Consider the following 25470-nt stretch of genomic DNA (forward strand, 5'->3'; position numbering starts at 1 on the left):
TTTTTAATAGGGAAAAAATTAATTGCAGATTTTATTGAGACGAGATTAAAAATTAACATAGAATTGCATAAAAATGAACCCATAAGTTGACATACAGATTGTTGTATACAATTCGCTATCCATTTATTCTCAATTTTTTAATTTATCAATATCAAACTATCAATTTATTAAGGAGATCTTTGCTATTGTACATTAGATGCCATCTGCTTTATATGAGGTTCATATTTTGCCACTTTTAGTAATACAAAAGACAGGAAACTGTCTTTTATAAAAGTTAGTTTCTTTTAAACACTAAAGATTTCAGGAATGGCATTCCATGTACTCATTATTTCCTCTTCTGCATTCTTTTTAATTATAATCGATCATTTTCAATTATTTCCAAGTCATTTCTCAAATCGAGAAGTTTTTGTTTCCATATAGAACTGGGCTGAAATTCGATTAATTGCATTTCTATTTCTTCCAAATTCAGCCACTCGAAAATATCTAAATTGAGTTTATATCCTGATGTGTCTGGATGCAAAATAAATTTTGATATATCTGGAAATTGTCTGAAGTGCGTAAATCTTGAAAAAAATTCGTTAATTATCGACTGAATAACTGTAGAAAACCCTTTTGTCAATTTAACTTGATATGTTTTTTTCATGAGATTCTAGACCTGGAAAGAATGTTTTTGTATTTAGAAAATATTTGCACGTATTGGAAATTAAGGTGACGATTGAAAATTTGGAATTTATCTTCGAATGCTTTGATTAAATCAAACATGGCAATAACTGTCTTGTTAACACCTTGTAGTTTAACATTTAAATCATTTAAATGTAAACACAAATCAGTAAAAAAAAAGATTAATTTCGAAATCTATTCGACGTTCATTAAGGGATTGTATTTTTCAATGATTTTCTCATTATGTAAAAAAACGTCTGACTTCATCTAAACACTCAACAAATTTTTGAAAAACCTTTCCACGAATTAACCATCGGACGTTGTACATAAATAAACCATTCTACACTTAGTTTATCTCACTTAATAATTCTATAAATTTTCGCTCATTTAAAGCGTGTTCCGATATTAAAATGACCAATTTTTTATAAGGCTCATAATATCTTCCAGCGGCTTGAAACTAGCCTTTGCGCAGAAAACCTGCTGGCATATAATGCAATGAAAACCCACAGCTGAATGTCCAATACTTTCGGTAAATAAATTGGAAAAACCATTTTCTCTCCAGTCTTATTACTGAGCACCATCATTAGTTAATAATGCAATTTTGGAGAGATCTATATCTCTTTCAGCAAGTGAATTTACAACTGCGTTGCAAATATCTATTCCCTTTGTTGTGGTTGCTAATGAAGTTAAAACTAATCAATTCTTCTTTTATATTATTTATAACATGATAACGAGTAAAAATTGCTAAACGATCTGATTCAATTATGTTATAACTCTCAGTAAGACTAACAGAAATTAAAACAGAACATTTTATATCTATATTTTGCTGATGAGTTATATTTTTAGCCATTTCCAAGATTCTATCTTTCACCGTGTTTCTAGCCAAAGGCATATCTTTTATTATTTCAATATTTTTTCCTTGTTTTCAAAATATTTAAAGAGAACTGGTATGCATTTTAACCATGCTTCTTTTATATATTCCCCATCACTAAAAGGTTTCCGGTGTTTCGCCATTGCTTTGAGGCAAAAAACTAGCAGCGGAAATCTCTGCTACTTGATTGTGGTAATTTTCGTTTTTATTTTCACCAGCCAAGTTAAGTAGTACTGTAACAAAATAATTCAAAACTTGAATCAAATGTTTTTTTATAGTTTCAGAAATCAACATTTTATTATATTCCTAAATTAAATTACCTTTATACTTACAGCAAAAATTCGAGCAAAAACAAAAATGTGCACATACGTGCACATACGCAACAATAATATACTGGGTGCTGCTTATTTCTGCCTACTGGAAGACGTGCAGCTCGAAATGCATGATGAATGCTTGCGATTAGAGAAGAGAAGATTCCAGGAATCTTAAATGGTCAGTGGCCCGATCTTAACAAACATACTCGTAAATACATTTCCCATTTTTTTCAAAGTTCATACATTAAACCAGTGGTTCTTAACCGTTGTTCTCCGGAACACTTGTGTTCCGCAAATTGGTTACAAGTGCTCCGCCAGTGAAAATATCACATTACACAGTTCTGAGTGTAATTAAGCTACACTGCATAAAACTGCCGAGGGAATTATTTCCCTTAAAACAGAACAATTAACAATATTGGAAGAACATATTTCAAGTTACTTTCCTTCCTTAAATACACAGAATTATGACTGGATACGAAATCCATTTGGCACACTTAATGCATCGAGTTGTGAATTTTCGTTAAGAAGAGCAATTCGTTACGTTGTCAACGGATCGTACTCAAAAAATGAAATTCTCTGAAATACTCTTGAGGAATTTAGGATTTTTGTCCAAGCCGAATACCCCAGCTCTCTCCACAAGAGCAATGAAAATTTTGTTACAGTTTTCAACGTCATATTTGGTGAGCTCGGTTTCGCAATATTAATCCATATAGAAACTAAAAAGCGTGAAAGACTTATTAATATAGACAAAACTACGGAAACCTGCAAAAGCAGACAAGCTCAAGTATCGCATTAAAATAAGTTCCATTTTTTTTAAAAGATAAGTCCATGCATATTTTTATTGTTAGTTTTATGAGACTAATGCTTTTGGTGTTCCCCAAATTTTTCTTATAATCAAAAGTGCTCCGTGACTTCGAAAAGGTTAAGAACTACTGAATTAAACTAACATAAATATTAATAATTAATTATGGCATAATCATAAAGAGTATTAGTGCACTTATATATATGGTGTGGTATGTTGACAAATATAAAAGTACCTTAAATTAGCTATCAATTGCTGGACTAATGAAATCTTATAGTATATTATTAATTTGTGCTAATTTTCATCGACATATCCCATTGTGATCAGCAAAAATTTATATTATTCAGTGTAAAATTGATTATTGTATTATTAAACTGATTTTAATGACTTTGGTTTGAAAAAAAAAAAAAAACGGTAGTGAGAAAACTATTTATGCATCGTAACTCACCTTAGAAGTCAGCTGAGCAGGGCAAGCTGCAGAAGGATATCAACTTGTTGGTGAAACGCTTAGCGTATTTACTCGAACATAAATTTCCCTGGCGTATAACTCGTTCTCCTCAGTTTACTTTACGAAAAAAGACATTATAAAGTTTTGCATATACTTCGCACACGAAAAATGTTTAATCCTGTTTAGGTCGAGGTGATATTAACTCGCTCCCCGCGGTTAACAACACGCTCACCCCACCAGCTATTATACTGCAGAAAAACAAGTAGTTTTATTTATATCCCTGAATACAGGTACACTGGCTTTTGCATTCTGTGTAATATATTTCTCAACAAAGAGACAGCTGGAATAAAAACCTCGCTAACTAATGAATCACGTGTCCCCTGTCACGGAAACTACGCTGTACAGACTCAAGAAAAACCATATGTTGCACTGGAAACAAAGTATCTAACTAAAAACTACTGTAAAATTTTTTATCGACATGAAATAAGTATTTGTTTTATTGCATTTGAAATTCTTGATATCATTATGACAGATCACAAAGGCTAACATCAAATAAAATTCTACCACAAACTGAAAAATGCCATATTACGCGGCCAGCTCGAACGCAAACAAGTACCAATAAATTTCAACCATGAGTTGAAAATTTGTGTGTGTGTGTAGGAGCCCGCTGGTAATGAAAAGTTCCGTTCGGAACGATACGCGACGCCCTTTCCTGAAGCTGTTAAAATTAAGAAATATATAGTGAACTTCTGCTTATTTCTGCCTACTGTCAGATGCGCAGCGCGAAATGCATAATGACGCACGTGCGATTAGTGAAGAGAAGATTCCTGGAATCCTAAGGATCAGTGACCCAGTGCCAACAAACTTACTCGTAAATACCTTTCCCATTTTGATTGGGATGAATTGAATGTTGTTATGACAGTTTCAGATGTTATGGAATTCGACTGAAGGGAATTCGCATTTCAACTCAACAATTGTCGATTACTTTGTCTTTGGGTCGCGCAATCTTTTGTTAATACTGCAACAATCATATGCACATCTTCTTATCTGCTCTATCTCTACCATTGCTGTCTGTTTCGCACTATGCTTGCACTTCTCATTAGTCATTAGTTAATGATGTTGAAGGGTTGTTCATTATGTATCTGACGTCTTGTAAATTACTGGTAATTTTTGCATGAAATAATGGGAAAAAAAGATGACGCTGTGTGGGTTTCCGAAAAACCCTGCATATATCGCGCACCACGAATTTTTAGCTTTCATTATGGCGAAAAAAAGTGAGAATTATATTCGAATAAATACGTATTATCTCATAAACATGCCAAATATTTATATATGCAAAGTATGCAATTTAAGAAATACAAATGTATGAATCTCTCAATTCTAAACACTAGTTACAACACTAAGTAATATTTTGAAGATAAAAACGCAGCAATTATAAGTTATTGAAAAAGTTAAACTTTGTTTCTTTTACTACAACTGAGTTCTTAAAAGAGTTACTTAGGCTAGTGAGACATGTTGCTGTTTCCTGTCCGTTAGCTTATTAATTCTGGGATGAATTGAAGTGATAGCCAAACGGAGACAGTCAGAAAATGTAGTTTCACAAAGATATCTGGTGGATAAACAAAGAAGAAATCTCATTGATATTTCATGTAAATTTAAATATTAATTTTTCATTCTTATCCAGAATTTCGAATTACTCATAGAATTAAAGTACTTTCCATTCCTTTGTTCGATGATAATTCAATACGTTGAAGGGTTTCCTCATGGAAAAGGGCTGTCTCTTTGTGTTCAACAAAGGGGTTCACATATTTTGATTCCGGGAATCCTCATGTTCTGGATAATACTTTTCAAACGACAACAACATTTTCAAGTGGGCTGCAATAATATCAGAAACTGAATTCTGTGAATAGAAATCACCAGCTTCCATAATATAATACGCGTGCGACTGAAACATTTCATTATTTTTTCTGCAATCATATTAAACGAGAGTTTGAGTTTCTTTTTGTGTGATTCGATCTTGTTCCAGGCATTAACGTTTGTTATATCTGGACCTTGAAGTTTTAAACTCAACTCGTTTATGTAAAGAAATATATCGCTGAGGTATGCCAGCCTGGCTAACCATTTCTTATCCTGAAAATAATAGGACAGGTCACTTTTCGTATCAATTAGAAACAGTTCAACTTCCTTTCGGAGTTCACATAACCTCTCGAAAACTTCACCGCAGACAGCCAACGAACTTCCGAATGTTGAAAGATTTCGATGCCTGAAAATTCGCGATCACCCATGAATACTTTCTTGTTTAAAAATACACGGCTTCGTCACTGATATTTCCTACATAGATGTCATTTAGGCCTTCTGGGTTTGAACTTTTTGATACATTCACGAATATTATTCTCATCAGAATATTTCCACTATAAAATATTTATTCATGAAAAATGATTAGAATACTGAAATGACAAATTTCTGGAGAACCTCTCTCTGCCCGGAATAATTGATGCCAGGGTCCAGCGGTTGAAAAATCCTGATCTACAATGAGTCGATTGAGGCAAAGAAAAATTATGTTTTGTTCACAGCCCACTGTAGGAAAAAGGCCCGCAGATGTGACAGATACGACCGCCCTGCTACTCTTAATATCATATGTTTAGGAGCCACGTGTTTTGACAAAGTTGCAGCTGGTGACTTTTCATATGCTAAAAATATTAAAGATAATAAACTTCAGTTAATTAATAAGCTTTTAAATAATGAAAGGTTTTGGCGACTAAATACAGTTGTTTCTGATCAGCTGAGTTATGTCATTATGCTCCTCAGCCATTGGCAAGAGGTTCTTAACATCAGCTGTAGTTTCAGCTGCTGGGTCTTGTTGCTATAGTAGGTTTCGTGTTTGTTGGTTAGTTTCTTTCATGTAAAACACGTTTAACTTTTAACATTTAAAAAAAAAGGTTGAATAATTTATAAGCGTATAAAAGGATATCACCTGCCATATTATGTGCCAGCAAAATTCGCGAATGTTCCACCATCTGTTCGTCATGTAGAATATAAGAGATAAGATTATAAGTGTCACATGTGATGTTTACCATGGATTCCTATCTCGTGTTATATTTTTTTCCTGTCTCGAACCTATATTGCCTGAAATTACAATTTTATTTACCGATACTATTTTTTCTGGTTCGTATTCCTTTTATACTTTGGTAAGTGTAACAGAGCCACATTAATTATAATTAGAATGAAGAGGAGACTTAATTTTATAATTTGTGAATCATAAGGTCAGCTAGCGATTTCCTCTTCTGACAAGGAAGGTAAATTTGAATCTGAATCAGAAAGAAGTAGGTCTTCATATTTGGTCGAGTCCAATATCAATTAATTCGAAATCACAGTCTTTTGTCGTCGCAGCACGGTTCAAAGTTAATGACGATATTGACTGGATATAATTAAAATATATTAATTTTTGAACATCCCATTTTTCCAGCTTTCTTTACATTGCAAATTAGCTAACGTTGGCGTTTTGCTAGCATCTGTATTAATGAGTTGCAATGAACATTGATTATAATCAAGCCAGTGAAAAGCATATACAATGCCATAACATCGTTGGAATCAAATCAAACGTGATGAAATTATTTGTAATCAAATAACATCAAATGATATTTGTTACACTGCCGACTGAATGCAAACGTTCAGTTTGTAGAACAATATCTTCAGAAATATTAGAAATGTTAGCCATATTTATCCAGTGATCCAAGATTATCAGAGAGAGTACCAACTCACATGAACTCCTCTCCACAATAACAACCAACATACATCATCCACAATAACAAACACATACGTACATCTGCTGAAGAAGCCAAAGTGATGCTGCATTTTTTAAAGTTCAAGCTGCTACGTTTACATCGTCCAGTCAGTCCTTCTCTTCAAATAGAGAACTGCGTTTTTTAACACTGCTTTGATATTATCACAATTTTCCGAACAAAGGTTCAGCAATATTTCCTGCGTTGTATGAATATGAAACGAATGTCCTTTGATAAGTCAACAATGTTAGTGTTATTTGATTGGTTAGACCTGAGTTCCTGCTTCATCTAAGGTCATAACCTTTAGTGTTTTTTAACTGACTAAGAGGTAACCGGTGTTTCTGCAGTAGCGGCATCATTTCCTTTCCGCAAACTAAAGGATTTTGCATTTGACGATAAAGAAGTAATTTAGGTCCACCGCAGACTCGCCCTAGCTTACATCACCCACCTATGACCAAGTGGGATGACAAATGGATAAACCTATGCTGCTGCCCTTCATATGTCGAAGAAATTTGATAAAGATTTTACGTTTTGTGATTAGATAACCAGTTTTCTCTGCAGTGATTGTGATTGGGAAAAGACAATTTCTTTTCATATTTCTCTAACAGTTGAGACATATCGGAAGGGGTGTCTTATTAGTTATATTCTCGCACATCAATGATCATGCCTCACTAATTCTCATGCCTTGTCTACGGATTGCTACTAACGGTGATCTCCCTCCAACTCATATTCCAATCTTTCTGTCTTCTATTCAGTGCCTTAGTCCGCGCGGTTAGCCTAGTGGCTTTGCGCTTCGCAACCATATGCCTGGGGAAGGAGTGTCCAAGATTCGATTCCAGTCGATGATGTGAGGAGCTTAAGGATCTTCCTCAGCCATAGCCAAGTTAGCCGGTCTTGGGCGTGGGCCGCAGTGTTTTTTCCGCCAGTTTATCTAAGGTTTTTCATCCCGCAAGCAGGCAAACCGGCCCCGTGAACACAAGGTTACAGTCATAAATACTTACGGCAAGGAAGGCAACGGGAAACCACCTTGCTCATAATCATCTCTCCCTAGAATGGTAGCATATAGCTACCCTCCCGCGGCCGTATGGCAGATGGGAACCAGAAGAAGAAGAATTCAGTGCCTTAGACAAGGGTCTCCATACATATCGCTTGAGAATTATATACTTACTTCAATGCTACTATAATATCTCCTGACTTTTCTCTCGCAGAAATATATTTCATGAAATATTTTAGCCATTTTACACAAGCCCATGCTCTCTTTGATTGTCTTACTTCAGTCTTCTATGACGCAGACACGAAGAAATTGATATCTGCTCAAACTAAAGAAATCTTTATACATTTTTTTCAGACGAAACATTTGATGGGAAAGTTTTTACTCTTCCTCTATAAATTTTTCTACAGAGACTTTTCTACAGAGGAAACGCAAAACAAATTGCTGTGTTAAAGTCATGATGTTGTCTATAGCAGAGGGAAGTTCAGGCTATCAATCATTTCCCTTTCAAGCATTCCTTTCATCCAGTATCACATCGGGTGCTTTTTTTCCAAAGAATATCTTTGCATCATTGTTTCTAATTCAGTGGCATCGATCCATTGAAGCATCAGAAGATAAGAAATAGTAGAAAGATACAGTATACTTTGGAAAAAAAACTTTGAAGTTAGAAATATTTTCCTTAAAACTGTTTTAAAGCTAGCCATTTAGAAGATGATATTTTTTTTTTTTTAAATTATCGTTACATCGGTACAGAACATGCATTTTTGAGTAGCCTTGGTCCAGTATCATACCAGTCACTCTATACATGTAAGAAAAAAGTACATTTCATAAATGTAGTTTCTTATTCTTTGCGAAGAGATCATGGAGGATGGGCTATTTCTTCACAAGATACTTCTCGCTGTATAAAATCAATATTTTCCCATTTCAGCATAGTACTGAATGTTTCAGGATTCTATTCAACTTTAAACCTCTCTTATTAAGCGTTTCAACTTTGTGGGCAGTTTCATTATCCTGCAGCTACCCAACATCCTGTGATATAATGATAGGCATTATTCTATATGTCTGGCTTTATTTTATCTCACAGCACTTTGATCTAACAGCAATATTTGCTGCTTTATATCTCCGAGTGATAACAATCAACGAGTTCTTAGACAAATAGACGCAGAGTGTTTTCTTTCCAAATTTTGGACTTTACAGATTTTTACTCTGTCATACTCCTTCTTCGCTGTTTTTTTTTTTTTTTTTTGAACAAATACATACATACTCCGGTCTGCATTTTTTCATCATACTCTATTAAAGTGTCTTCGATGAATTTTCGTATGTGGTACATCGTCAGAAAGCGAATCTCTCTTCCTTTATAGTCTTTCATGGATATGTACGAGGACCATGTATACGGGAATACTTAAAAACAACATAACTAATTAATCAAGTTCATGACTGAAATCCAAATCTATTCGGTTTCATGTTTTTGGTTGTATGACAATTTATGAGGTTAACCGAGAATAATTCTAATAAAAAATAAAATAAAATCTTAAGGATTCATTACGATTTAAAATATCCATATTTTATTTGATAGGATTTCAATAATGAAATAGTATAAAATATTCAAATTGAATCAAGAAAAATCTCACCTTAACCAATTGATAGTAAGATTTAGTTTTCTCCATTACTAGTTTCCTCCCTTGATATTTCACAGCGTGACATAACTGCTCTATAGTCTCAATAGGAGCATCTTTTATTGGAACCGTTAGCAGGGATCCCAGGCTACCGCTATAGCTCAGTGCGCATATGTAAGCACAGAGTAGACCGACAGCAACAGGTAATCGTATTCTGCGATAACGGCATAGCTGCCCCATTCCTATAATAGGGGGAAAATGTGAGAACATCTTCCACAACGTACTTTTATGCTATTAGATTTTTCTTGCGAAAAAGAAAGTATCAATGAAATCTTATCTGAGTAGCTAGTTAAATATGATGTAAGAGGTTTCACTTCTTAAAAATCCCGATTTTCACATATCAGAAAAGACAGACCGATAAAAATGTGCTTACGTAGTAATCGTAATAAATAACCTCCCTTCCCCACCGTCTGTTTTTTTTTTTTTTTTTGCTCAGAGGTTGGTGAATGTGTTTTTCTATAGTCAACTTTAAATAATGAATAACTTCAACGTAAAGTGTGATAATTTGTGTGAGAATGATATCATTACTGATTGAAATCTTAGTAAGCATCCAATTCTTAGTCAATGGGAAAAGTTTTCCATACGTTTCTTCTACTAGATCCAGATATAGAAACAACAAGGCATAGTATTTTAGTTACACACTATATATTCTAGTAATATATAGTGTGAGTTTAGAAACAACGATATGTGGTTGTTTTGATCCAGCTATTTGTGAATGGGTGTGATGGACATTGCCTTCACCAGTTATAGCTAAACGACCAAAAATTAAGAGACAAGCGGTCTTACTTACTCAGTTTAAGGGAAAGAGTTGCATTACAAATCTTATTTATTTAAAATGACTTTATTAGCATAAGTGATACAGAGTCAAAACAAGATATCTTTCAAACAGCAATTTGTCTGGTGATACAGAGCAATCCAGATTCTACCTGAGAATCGAAGAATAGTCTGTCAAGCAGCTTCCTAAAATATCGACTGTTCCAAATTTGCACAAAGTGCAATAACAATTGCGATGATTGGGGTATCTAAGTTACAGCAATGCAACTTGAGTAGTAGGGGTGGCACTAGTGACAGATCAAGATAAAGATAAGAAAAGGAATCGTGACATCATTAGTTGATAAGATCATTGACATCATTGGGTGTGATTCGTTGCATGATGTCATGAGTGTGGAATGTTTGGAATTTCCCTGGAGGACCATCTGTCATTGACATCACGTTGTGTGTTTTTGTTCTTGTATGGGATTGTGGGTGATGGTTAGAGATAAGATATAATATGTATTCCTAGGAATTTCCCTGGGGACACATAAGTCAATGACATCGTTTTGTATCTTTGGTTTGATTGCGGAAGTGTTGGTAAATATTTGTCTCTAGGTGGCACCATGAATTTTCCATGTAAGTGTGTGGTATTTCGTTCCTGTTTTTGACTTTTGGAATTTTAGTTTAGAGTTAAGAGATGATGTTAGCATTTAGACATTCTTAAGAATTATTTGCAGGCTATCATTGGTGTTCCCTCACCCCTCAAGCACACACACACACACACACACGTTTTCCCCCATATATTCATAATCATCCGAATATTTTGATTTATCTAAAATTTTAAGATCTTAAAGTTCATTATTTTTTTCTAATTAAATGTTATCTTTATGACAAAGTTTTTGGCTATTGGAATTTTTAATTTATGGTTAGAGTATGGAATTCTGACAAGTGAGATTTGCATTCCTAACTAAACAAAAATTAAGACTTTAAACTTAACAAGTGTCAGAAAGTAGGGTTACCATTTTTCTTGAAAACAATATGTGATATCAATGGCGACCATTCAAATATAAAAAATAAATAAAAAATTGTATATCTGGTAAAAAGATGGGAAATTAATGCATGATAATACAGGACCTGGTGGAAGTAAAGTTTTGTCTATTAGTTGTGAGGAAGCTGAGAGATTTTAACCAAAAATATACGACTTTAATAATCATTTAATATTTTGGGAAACTGAATTACCACCAATTCATATCATGGGAAGAATTATCGCTAACCATCTAAATTCATCAATGGTAAAATTAGACTTCCAAGATTTTATTCAATTCGATAAATATTCTTTATTTTGGGACATTTACAAACATTGTACAAAAACTGCTTGTGTACATCTGGTGACAAACGAATACATGAAAGGTTTAGGGAGGCATGGTGTGATTTCCAGACTATTGCCATATCAAATGTATGGATCTGTGCTTCCTATGGTTACCGGTCTTAAGACACTTTTGTGTGACCAGCTATTTTGATGTAATGTAACCAAGAACCATCGAGTAATGAATATTTTCTTTATTGAACTCTTTGGAAAATGCTAACAGTGTAAATTAAATATTGTGAAATATTTTCAGGTAATTACATGTTTCGAATTTTTCTCTGTGAATATACCTGTAAATAATATTTCAGCAAAATAAAATATGCATTTGTAAACTTAAATGAACAAAGATATGTGTTGTTGTTGTTGTGTTTTCCACAGTGAAATGTTTGCTCAGTTATTCTGTTAGGAAGTTCATATATAAATCCATAACTTTATACCTTAATGAAATTCTGTTTAATTATTGTAAAAAAAAAGAAAAAAGTTAATATATATACATATCACTACTGTAAAATTAATGTTGGGAAAGAAAAAAGTGGGGAAAACTGATAGCTTGTAATTAATTATTTGAGAAAATTGTCTAATGCTACCTATTGGCATTGTTTGAGTTATCTGTAAACATTTCATTCACATACTTGAAAAATAGAAATCACAGATAGAATGTTGGTGTCATTAGAACACAGAAGGACCGCACATAAACATCAAAACGGAGGATATGAGTCATGATTATGCACTTTGAGATTTATGCTCACCTAAACATGTCACTATAGTCTAAAGTTTTAAATGTTTGGAACTTTGTAACATAAAAAGTAACAAAGTATACTACAGAGCTAATACTCATTTGAAATAGTAAGAAATAACTATTTATTTGTGATGGCAAAAAGATTGATGTTCTAATAAGAAATTGCTAACAGTTAGTTCCAAACGTTCTTTGTCACGTTTCTTTTAGTTAAACTTACTAATTCTAAAGAAAGAAAAATATATAAAATAAAATTTGAGTTATAGAAGTAGCTTTGAAGCACAAGGAATCGAAGGTAAAATTAATAGCCAGAGAAGGGCAACCAGTTCATCCCCAAGTTTTGCAAGCAAAAGCAGTTTGTGTTTATGCCAACGAAGTAGACAGATTTTGAAAACCATATTTTGAATTTTAAAAGTAAAATAGAGAAAAACAACCAACTAGATTGAAAAAAAAAATTAAAAGAAAAAAACATAGAACCATACAATTTTTTTTTTGTATGGTCGACATTGATGTCGCATATTCTTTTTAATAAAAATGGTAACCCTACTTCCAGACATTTGATAAACTTAAAGTGTTAATTTCTGTTTAGTTAGGAATGCGAAAAAAACAATCATTTCACTTGTCAGAATTTCGTACTCTAACCATCACCCAGAATTCCAAACACAGGATGTCTCACATACCCGCGACAAAAACGCATTTCCTCTTCAACTCTATGATGTCACTTTGGACAGAAACCTATAAGGAACAATAATCGAGTGCATTTTCAGTTTTTCGTTTTCACTCAGCAAATCCTCTTGTGTGTGTGTGTGTGTGTGTTATGCTGTGAATATATGTTTATAATTCAACTATTTTGGAATATCTATTTGCATTCAGAAGTTTGTTAGTTTCAAGGTGAGCCATTCTGGAGAGAACTTTTGTGTAGCTTAAATATAGCAACGCCATTTGAAAATATTAATATCAGTTGAGTTTTTTTATCATATTCACCAAAAACAGACAATATATGTTGAGTGTAGTTCCTTTATATGATATTTGTAATTTCAAATGACCACTTCTCGTATGATTTTGGTAAGCACAATTCCAATTCTAATACAGAATAGTTTTTCACAAGATTAATCATAGGGTTAATCTTGTTAATTTTGTAATTTTATTCATATATTAGAGACTTTCAGCATGGACCTATAACCATATACTAATATATGGTTATAAGGTGGTTTTTACAATGGAAAAAAAAAAGTGTGTGTGCTTGAGGGTGGGGGGGGTGTCATTTTGTCATCTCTGGTGTGTTACGTTTTCTAGAATATTTGACAGGTAAATTGGCATTGGGAACGTAATTTATATATATATATATATGTTTTCATACTGTTGATAGAGAGATGTAATTGCTACTGATTTTGTTGCACGAAGTCTATTATTGAAAACTTTTAAGAGTTTAGTTGGGAAAAAACATCTTTCCTTTCCAGAATGGACACCGATTGAAAGAATATACTTTGCTGCTGACTGAGGTGACTTTCTTCTTTTATTCGACATGATGATTAGTGTTGTCTCGCGTGATTAGTGTAAGAATGCTGAAGTTGAGCTTTGTGTTTTTGGCTGAGGATTCTGCTGCACATTAGGTTTCATATGTTCGCGTTTGGCATGAAGTCTTGCAGGGATATTTTCCATTTTTTCTGAGTACAACTCGATATTGTTGTTCATGTTTCTGTTATATTACCACTCTCTGCAGACCACATCTGGTAGTAGTCGTTTAATCGACGGCTTCTATTTTGATCAGTGCAGTGGGTTTTTTTTTTTTGTTTGTTTATATATTGTTTGTATTTGGGTGTTATTCAGAGATTTTTAATCACTTCTAAACATTATTCTTGAAGAGGAGATTGCATAGTATTTCGTTCTTTATTCCGATGTTTGTTTGTTTGCTGCCTTCCTATGACCCACTTCTTTCAATTTTTTGTTTCTCTAAACCAGAGGAAGACATTTACTTAGAAATTCATACGAGAGAATTAGAATGTTCCAATTCGGGTTTCTTATTTTGTAGTTTATGATGATATTTACAAGGAAGTTCGAGTCTGGTTTGCTTTGCAGATTGGTTGCATTTCTGGATCAGTTTGCACTTCCTCATTGGACAACAATAAGTATTAGTTAACGATCTGATATATGATTATTATTACTGATAATGTATGAGTCCCAGGCGATATTAAGTTGATTTGATCGATACATGATTTTAATTCTATTTCTCAGTGTCGTCTCTTTCGCTCTCTCTCTTTCTCTGTTTTGCTGGAGAGTATATAATGATTGCTATTATACTGACATATTAGTGTACATGTGGTTAGGTGATAAGGGTTTATTTCCGGAGGGATATACTCGTATGTATTTTTATTCATAATATGTTTGTACTTTGATTTTTTGTTAGCATATAACAGGGTTGGGCAGAGTTTTTGCAGTAAGAGCCCTAGTTACCGACCAGAAATTGTTAAGAGCCACATCTCGTTTTGCACATGCGATGTTCTATGATATTTTAAAACTAGCCTCTATTACAGTTTTAGACTCTTCGGTAACTTTTGTCATGAAGTTAGTTTGGTTATTAACTGAAGATTTCAACGATTTAAGCTTTTTGATTCGTATTATTTCAATATTCTGGATATTCAGACGAAAACGTGTTCATAATGACTTTATAAATTCCCTACTTTGAAATTGATTACTGTTGAACTACAGATGAGGCAAAAAGCTTTACCATTTTTCTCAATAAAAGCATAGTCTTCTTCCCATTCTTCCTTACAATTTCTATGTCCGTCGATATACTTCGATAAATTATTACCTATTTATTAATATCACAAGTACGAAATTCAGTAATGTATCTTTTTAAATTTGCTGGCAAGGTAATGTAAATATAACTGCATTGCCGAACAGCATAGGAACAGCAAATTTCATCAAGCCACTCAAAAACATTGACCAATCGAATAGAAAAATACAGCTTATTAGGGATGGCAAACAAAAACATCGAATGATTTTTAGAGAAAAACATCGATTTTTGTACCTTTTTTTGGCTTTGCCTTGAGTTTTATTTGAATTATTATCATCATTCAGAGAAACTTTATTAGGTAATTGACCGATGTCTGCTAGAAAATTAAGAAAAATTATAAAGATTTTTTATTTGTTAGTTGAGCCGCAATTAAACTTAAGAGCCACATGCGGCTCGCGAGCCGCAGTTTGGCCACCTTCGGCATATAACAGTAATGTGTCGGAGTATTCAAGGTTAGCTGCTTCGACAATATTCCGTCCATCCTTAACTAAGGCCGTCATGCCTTCGCCTTTTCATTGTGTCTTCAACAACAGGTATATAAGAGAAAACTTGTAATATTATATCCATGCACCTCAGCATCTCTTATACAAGTTTCTATTAGAATATGCAGTTCTGTGTGTTGTATGCGGGTGATTAAACAATGCTATTATTATTGTGATTCTTTGATGCTTTCTGCTTTTCATGTTGGCGTGTAAAATGTTGAGCTGCGTGAAATGGTGATCTTGCATGTAGATTGTCTTTCTAAGTGTTCAGTGTCTCGTAAGCAAAGGCTTCAGCGAGTTCTGTATGAATGTGTTCACCTGGATTTCAGTTTGCCATAAGAGTGCGTAGGATACTATAGAGAGTTATTTTTTTATGAGGAAATGTATTAGAAAGTTCTGCTGGCAGACAAATTCGATCTACAGGACACGTCCCTGTACTAACTTTTAATAATATTATTTAATACTTCACAATGAGTTTCATCCCTAATTACATATACTCCACTCTCTGTGCATATCGTAATCATAGTTTGTTATAGTCCATATTAATCCGTATTTTTTATAACTTTAAAATTATTTATGTAAAAAATCGAATTTGCACTCACGGCTCGCAGACACCTAGGAACAGATTCCATAATGTGATTAACATGGGGGATATTTGAATGGTCGATGTCAGCTGCAGCAATAACTCCGTCAGTTCATGCTCATTCTCTGGAGGCGAATCAGCAGTTGTCACACAGTGTTCTACCATGTCGGGTTACAGTTAGGGAAAAAAAAAATTGGGGGGGGGGGAAGTCGATGTGGTGAATTCATTGACGTGTTCCTTCAACAACTCACTAATTGTACGAGTCTAATGATAAGGAGCGTTGTCCTATTGCAAAGATGACCCTGTGTTCGGGCTAGACCTTCTGCAAATATGGGTGGAAATGGTCCACTAACGGGTCGCTGTAGAGTTAACCATTCTGTACTTGTGGAATGATAACCAACGGATCAAGGATGTAGAAGGGAAAAAGCTTTCCAGACCATAACATCACCTCCACCAGCCTGTTGAATCCCAACTTTGCAACCTGGGGAGAGGGCATTATGCTATTAACACCAAATGCGATCCCACAGATCAACATAGTGAAGCTGGAAACGGGTCTCATCACATCCAGACGACCTTCCTCCAGTTGTCGAGGGTCAATTACCCGACGTTTCGTGGTCGTCATCATGGGTACCCTAGTTTACCTCCGGCTGTAGAACCCCGGGAGAAGTAAAGTAAACTGCATGATGTATGTGGAAATGGATCGAACTGCCCCGCTGTTGTGGTGGTGGGTGAGCTGTCTGACTGCTGCAAGTCGGTGATGAGATACCAGTCGTAATACCCTATGCTCATCACTCAACAAAGCCTGGCTGACCAACGAGAACCCTGCTGCTGGATGGCTATTCATGGTTAAGCCAATCCTTGTATACTCTTGATATAGCAGTACGCGAGAGACCAACAAGTGCGGTTGTTTACTACTGGCACCTGTATTCCTGCGCACAGCTATTAACCCGCGATCAAATCGGCTAACCTCACTATGTTACCGATTAGTGATAAACATTTACTTATTACGTTCAGAGAATAAGGGTGTGCCCATTTTCAGTAGTCGCACTTGACGCTGATATCATATCGTATCGCGCTGAATATGTAAATCAGGGAGGCATATTATATTTCTAATGCAAATTTAACTCAGTATTAATTGCGTATACTGTAAATAATATTTATGTTAACAATTTTTCCAAAGTTTACCCTGTGTAAGCATGAACTGGAATTGTAAACTATTACTATGTTCGTTATTACGAATTAAAATATGTGAATTGCAAAACGTGCAAGCTGTAATATGAACTGGAATCTGAATTGAAGCTCATGTGAGAAATTGTAGCATTATTTCCTGAATTTTATAGTATAAGAATGTAATTTATTTGACAGAGAAAAAAATATTATTTGACATATGGAAAAAAATGTTGCTGTTGTTGTTTCAACAAACGAAGAACAACATCAAATCCCAAACTTTCAGCAATACATCTACAGTACAGAAAAACTAAACGGGGTGAAGAAATAATAATAGTTAGTAAACAAATGTAGAATTAAAAGAAATGAACTATCAATTACAATATGCGAAAAATATATGTACTGAAGTAAAAAATACCAAACAAGAGAACTTAATAATTCACACACCACCAAATTTAAATACCATACGACTACTTGATGAATTAAATGTATCACTTTCTCTCAGAGACGAAGGCGCATCAGAATACCTGATAATAATCGGTGATATAAATATAATATTATGAACATAAATAACAATACCTAGAACTCTTGTCACCATAATAATTAACCACGAGTATACTGTCGCATAAAATAGAAAATGTAATCGATCTGCGGTCGATTACATTTTCTTCGGTGATGGGAATCGAATCCACAACTTTCCGACCAAAGACCTTCGTCTATATCAGTGATAGCGAACCTTTTTACCCAAGTGTGTCAAACACCTTTTTTTTGTTTATTTATTGACATTGTTGATGTGCCACTTGCATACATGCATTATAAATTTAACTACATAATCATAGATGGTGACTTATACATATCACATTAGGCTATTTATTTAATAGGACATTGATATAAAATCTATGAATTCATATTATAAAATTAATTGAATAAAGTGAAATTACAAATTTACATTACATTTAATGATTCTTCTGTTGCTGAGTACTGGTAGAAAGTTGCTTTATAGAAGGGCTATAGTGTGCACATTTTAATGCTCACAGGTAGCGCTCATATCATTGCTCAATCTATTTCTTCCTTTCGATTTGATATTATTTAAGACAGAAAATAAAGTTTCACAAGAGTTTGTAGAAGACAAAATTGTTGGAAGAGCTTTAGCTCTAACTACAAAATAAAATGGAAATAGGCTAACTATAAAATATAATTCTTTCAATGAACCGAAACCTACCTTCGCCTTAACTGAGAGCGATCTTACACCGTTTACCGCAGCTTTTTCATCAGTATACCAATATTTATCAACATCCAAGGTGTGTCACCTGAAACCCTCAAGTGTGTCAGTGCTGACACACGTGTCATAGGTTCGCCATCACTGGTCTATACTGACTGAGCTACGGAGGCTGGCGTTTTAGTGTGCCTTACTATTATTGAAATGTCAATTCAAATCAAAAAAGCACTCCGGAAACATATATCCTACACCACTAACAATATATATTCACACTTACCTTTGCATTAACCACAGCAGCTGACCTGACACTTTTCCAGAATATCAATCTTAATCCACCGTAAATTCTTCAGTGTACAAATATCCGAATAAATATATAGACTACCTTCATAACAAATTATTTATTATTGATGCAAAACTCTTCCACGCAAAGGTCATGATACCAACCAACGTAAAAAATGCACACATCTCTGAATTTGTAAAATAATACCAGGATACATTAAAAATCGTCCAAAAAACACAGAAAACAATCGCTTATTAAATTTAGAAAAACTATAATCGAGAGTCGTTTCAATCTTGTTTGGAAGACACAACACACACACAAACACACACACACCAGAAAATAACTGAATCCTGATCTTAAAGTATCTAAGACACTAAGAACCATTAATAACACATCAATATCCTGATATCTAGAAATAATAATAGTTTATACTTTGCTTTATAATATAATATAAAACATAATATCCTTGACAGCTTTTCACGGAAGGATTAGAAAATTATCATTAATAAAGCAGAACGGTGTTGTAGTGTTGGAAATGTGTTAACAATTACCTTGTGAAGTGTGAGCTGCAAAGACATTCCAAATGACATCCTTGAAGCTCAGAAATCTAGAGTGATCATCTTGAAATTTAACTAGATGATGCAGCCAGATGGCTACACTCTCAAACACAAACGTAACCAGGAGGGCGATCCATACCTAAAATCAAAAAGATATGGAAAAAAATTATACTGAATGTGTTATGAATAAATTATTTATTTATTTATTTTAGCTTTCAAGTTCTTCTAGTCACGCTGAACACAGGGAAGTAAATCATTAATAAACCCTACGATTAACTGCCGAACAAGAGAAGAAATACTCAACAATTCAATAACGAAATTAGGCATTGATCATATCAACATATGGGCTCCCATCCTTACATGCACATCATCAGTAATTATCGTCAAAATTGCTGATCACTACTTTGTCTCAACTTCGCTTTATTACGTTACCTAGCCTTTCGTCCCAATCACACCATCATAAAAGTCGACAAAACTAGATCAGAAAAACTGTTAAAGAAAATCTATGGAAAAAACTAAAAAATCTCCCAGTAACACACATTTACAAACCTTACACAAAGAACACAAGAAATCAACTAACAACAAAAATTCGTAGTGCAAAAGACACTACTACTTCCAAAAATTAATGGAATATAACGACTACATGAAGCAAACATGGGCTACACTCTAGGAATTTGTAACTCGAAAAAAGAAAACTTTAGCAGACGATTTTATTGCAAAAAGCTTCGGTCAGGACAAACACAAAGAGAAACTAGCAAACTCATTCAACCATACCTTCACAAATAATATCACAGAACTCAAAAAGAAAAGCTACGATCAAAAAAAAAAAACTACCCAGACAAACTCAACAACAAAAAAACAATGTATTTTCCACCCGTAACAAAACAGGAATTGAAAGAAGCACCCTAACAACTAAAACCAAAGACCACTCCAGTCATAGATAAAATAAGATTCACAGACCTTATAACACGCTTTGAACAAATAAATCCAATAATTTTGAGGCTCGTGAACATAATATTAGACACTGGCATTATTCCCAAACAACTAAAAATTGCTATAATTACTCCAATTTGCAAACATGGTAAAAGAAACGATACTCAGAACTACAGACCAATAACTATCCTACCAGTCATCTCAAAAATTCTAGAAACATAACACTCACACACACAGACTACAGAACTATTTGCAGAAGTACAAAAACCTGAAAGCCTCACAAAACCAATACGGCTTTCAGAAAACAAAAAGCACCATCACATTAGACGACATCGCCGACGCAATAAACAAAGCTCTCGACAAAAACAATTAAGCCGTCCTTATACTGCTTGACTTAACCAAAGCATTTGATACACTAGAACATGACATACTATTCACCAAACTATACTCAATAGGTATAAAAGGAACACTGCATACATGGTTCAGGGTCGACCTCTCAAACAGAACAAAAGTAACAAAAATAGGTAGATGTCAGAGCCGGTGTCCCTCAAGACGCCATATTATCACCCACTCTATTCAACATATACATTAACAATATTCATAACATGGCCATAAGAAGTCAAGTATTTAAGTACGCAGATGACACATCACAACCAGCAATCCACAAAGACATCTACACGACTCTCTCAAAAGCACAAAATGACCTAAATGAAATCACAAACATACTTCTACGAAAGCGCAATTGTAATCAACGGCACCAAAACACAGATGTTGATAATACACAACCCAAGAATCATGCACCCCGCACCACTATCGATACAATGTCACACATACCGCTTCATTAACAACAAAAAAACCTGCCAATGTCCAGAAATCAAACCGGTAACACATGCAAAATAACTTGGTCTCTACAAAGATTGCCATATTAAACAGAGAAAACATATTGAATACCTACATACCAAACTCCGTATTATCGCAGCAAAACTCTTCCAAGTAAAAGACATTATTCCATCAAACATAAAAAATCTCATATATCACGGTATCTGCGAATCCCCACTCAGATACGGTATAACGGTCTATGCAAACACATCAAACAGCCACCGAACAAAATTAGACTCCTTACATAGGAAAATTGCGTCAACAGTGATTTGGACACCTTATATGCTACAACCAATATCAGACCAGCACATGGAAATATACACAGAATCCTGTGCATTAAAAATCTAAAACACTGCATAACATAAATAAGGAATTATTTCAATATCACCTATCGAAACAACAGAGATACATATGGTATAACACGACCTATAACAACTCTCTACATCCTCACACCGTTCAACAATTCATACGGTTCTTTTGTGAGATCACATCAGATACGCACGCTACTCAACAACCTACCAAGAAATTTAAAACAAATAGATAACTACAAAACATTAAAACACGAACTCTGGAAAATACATCACAAATGCCTACATCCCATTCATAAACAGCAACAACAACAAAAATAGTGAAGGCTAATCCCACTCTCTTCATAAAAGCTAACCCAAGCTTCGAAGTATGTGAGATTAATCTGCCTCACACGTAATCCTCATAATCAAAGTCACTACTAGTTTTATAATAATAATAATAATAATAATAATAATAATAATAATAATAATTATTATTATTATTATTATTATTATTATTATTATTATTATTATTATTATTATTATTATATGGCACCTCCAGGGAGTTGTACGACTCGTCGAGGGCGGGCACCTACTATACAATTCTGTCTCCACCATGCAATTCACCGACTACAACTAGCCGCAAATTATGTTACAAAACCGTCAGTACTGTGTATAATAATAACGAAGATACAGATATTAAAAAAAAGTATATGAATTTGTATCCAAAGAAAAAATACCGAAAAGAAATAATGTACCTTAAACTGCGTACAGTATAATGTACAGAGCATTAAGTGTAATAATCATTAACTGTAAATATGTAAATACTCTACATAAAACAGAAAAATTGTTATTTTATACATAATGTGTAAAGATGCAAAAAAAAATCGGTAATAATCATGTGTATGTAATTTATCTGAAACATTATCATATTAATATTATTATTATTATTATCCATTATTCAAAAATTCCGTGTAATCTTCATGGTTATATTAGAAGAACACGTGCTGTAAATACGAATGCAAAAAAGTATTATTATGAAAATTTTAATTCATATGCAATGTAGATAATGATTCACATATGCAGCACTCATTGCTGAATTTTGTAAATATTATAAGGTGGAATGTCATTAAAGACGATTATTGTAATTATGTAAAAAAATTTCAGAAATCAATGTATTTTTTATAATCTTTACTTTTGTAATTTCTCTAATTTATAATGTAATTATTATATGTATGCAGACAAAATAAAGTGTTAAAAAATTATTATTATATGACACCTCCAGGGAGTTGAAAGACTCGTCGAGGAAGGGCGCCTACTACAACTCTGTCTTTACCATGCAATAATAATAATAATATTTTTTTTTTATTGTTTTTCAAATATTTACATATGTACAATGATCATCTATTCAGTATATTATTTTACAACGTTCAGCACTTTGTGCTACATATAATGAGATTTAAATAGTAATGATGATAACAGTTTTTTTTTATATAACAATCATAATAATAATTTACAATTATATTCTTCAGAGTTACATAAGTTGTATAATATTACATGTTGTGGTTTAATATTGTTTTTTCAAGTTTGAAAAGGTGTGATTATACAGCAGTATTTACACATATGGAATCTGAATATTATGTTTCCTTATTTTCGCAAACACGGTGTAAACTCATGATTTACTTTTCGAATTTTTTTTTTTACATTGCATACATTTGTTACAATTATTATATACATTACATTCATTTGTTTACATATGATACATTACTTACATTTGTTTACATGTGATATCTACATTAGGTACATTGGTTTATATATAATGCATACATTGGTTTTCATGTGATACGTACATTACATGCATTTGGTTACATATGATACATCTTGGATGAGAACTAATTTTTTTTTCCTTTCGTCCTCGAAGCTTATATGTAAGCTTATCTGAGGATGACACCAGTTGGTTATTATGTTTTTTTTTTTTTTGCTGTGTTAGGATGCTACGAAATCTATGATTGAGAAATTCGCGCGCGCGCACTCATACGCACACGCATGCACGCACCCTCCCCCCACACACAATAACTTGGAAGGAATTGATGCGTCTCTGAACTGGAAGCCTGAGCGAATATACTGTGTTTCATTAAGTTTGTATGGTATTTTGGGTGCGTGTTTTTTGTTCGTAGTATGTCCTTAGAGCTCTTTTCAGGATATTGTAGTTTGTAAAGTTTCTGTATTTAAAAGGTAATTTGTTTATCATGTCTGGGATGTAGAAGTTTCGCGTGGCCTTTCCGTAGTGATTATTGTTTTTATATGTGATATAATTAGTCTTGTTATACGGTATGTATTTCTAACTATCCTGTAGTTGGCATCGAAATAATGTTTTAGCAAGGCTGCATAGTGACATAAATGTTTTGCTGTCAGTATTTTGTGTTCTGCCATTGCAATGTTTATAAGGTCGTGATTTTCTCTTTGTTCCCAAAAGATCAGTTTTGTCATTTTCTACTGTAGCGACATTAATCTATTTAATTTGTAGGGTGCACAGAAAGCATACGTTGTTATAGCGTATCTTAGTATATTTTGGCATAGCGCTTTGTATATTAGTGTTTTTAGGCGTATTGGAACTATGTCTTTTAACCTGTAGAGTTTGCCACTTATTGTTCGGAGTTTGTTGTGTAGATGGTTTATAATATGGCTATTCCAGTTCATATCTGCATCGAGGTAAATTCCAAGGTATCGTATTGTTTCAACCTGAGTGATTGTAGTGGTTTTGCTGTTCTGTGTGTATTTTGTATTGGAAAGTGGATGTTGGATGGTTATATATTTGTTATCAACTGGGCGAGTCAGTGGATTTCTGATTATCATTAATTTTGTCTTTTCTGAGTTTAGGTGTAGGGAGTTTTTCGTGAGCCAGTCTTTGATCAGATTTATATCATGTTGCATATTTGTTTGGGCTATGCTTGCGTTATTATGGATGGATATTATTGCTGTATCGTCTGCGTATTGGAATATCTTACCTTTGAGTGGTAACCAATTAATATTGTGCGTGTAAATGTTGAATAGAGTTGGGGAGAGTACAGCTCCCTGTGGCACTCCACAAGTTACTGGTAATAGTCAATAATAATAATAATAATAATAATAATAATAATAATAATAATAATAATAATAATAATAATAATAATAATAATTATTATTATTATTATTATTATTATTATTATTATTATTATTATTATTATTATTATTATTATTATTATTATTTGTTATTCTTGTAGGGTAGGACGCTTTAGGAACAATTGCTCCCATATTTTAAGTCGTAAAAATGAGTTGTTTCTTGTAGATTAGTGTATCAATGAATTCCGTTCTTTGAATTCTGTTCTGAACATATTGATAAAAAAACTGGTGGTAGTATTTGTTAAGTAATAAGAAAATTACAAGTTTTCAAATTTCGCAGTATACGGTGGTCAACAAAGCGAGAGTAGAACAAAGGACGTCACCAATTTAGCAGTCACACTAGGATCGCCGAAATGATCCCATTAGGTTCTCTTTTCCCAAAGGAGAAACTAATGGGAAAAGAGAACTACATAACATGCAAGAACTTCCAGAGAAATATGCATTTTATGTTTGGGATTGGCAGCGAAAATCTTGGCAGCAAATTAAAGAGATGCCTTTCTTCCACGGAAGAAGGCGCCTCAGAATACCTGATAATAATAGGTGATATGAATGTAAACTTTAGTAACATAAATAACAATACAGAACAATTGTTATAAGTCCTTTTATAACCATATGACATAACTCCATCCGTACAGTCGTACATACTAGAAGATACAGTCGAAAATTAAATAACCTCATCCTGCATTGACCACATATACGTGTCCCTCCAAACAGCTATAAGGCAA

This window comes from Typopeltis vanoorti, chromosome 17, assembly GCF_054136105.1.
Source record: "Typopeltis vanoorti isolate ZY-2024b chromosome 17, IOZ_Tvanoo_1.0, whole genome shotgun sequence".
NCBI lineage: Eukaryota > Metazoa > Arthropoda > Arachnida > Uropygi > Thelyphonidae > Typopeltis > Typopeltis vanoorti.